The following is a 341-nucleotide window of genomic DNA, read 5'->3' as shown; positions in this document are numbered from 1 at the left end:
AGGTCTTCAACTCCCACCTCCGGAAGAACTTTTCGCTCATCTTGGGGGAGACTGGGGACATGGAATCCGAATGGACCATGTTCGGAGCCTCCATTGTAGAGGCGGCCGCTAAGAGCTGTGGTCAGACGGTCATCGGTGCCAGTTGGGGCGGCAACCTAAGGACCCACTGGTGGACACCAGCGGTGAAGGAAGCTGTCAAGCTGAAGGAGGCCTTTCGGGCTTGGCTGGCCCAGGGGTCTCCTAAAAACAGCAGACTGGTACCGGGGGGCCAGGAGGGCTGCAGCTTTGGTGGTCGCTAAAGCAAGAACCCGGGTGTGGGAGGAGTTCGGTCAGGCTCAGGG

Source organism: Pagrus major, chromosome 13, assembly GCF_040436345.1.
Source record: "Pagrus major chromosome 13, Pma_NU_1.0".
In the NCBI taxonomy this organism is placed as follows: domain Eukaryota; kingdom Metazoa; phylum Chordata; class Actinopteri; order Spariformes; family Sparidae; genus Pagrus; species Pagrus major.
This window is presented reverse-complemented; position numbering follows the sequence as displayed.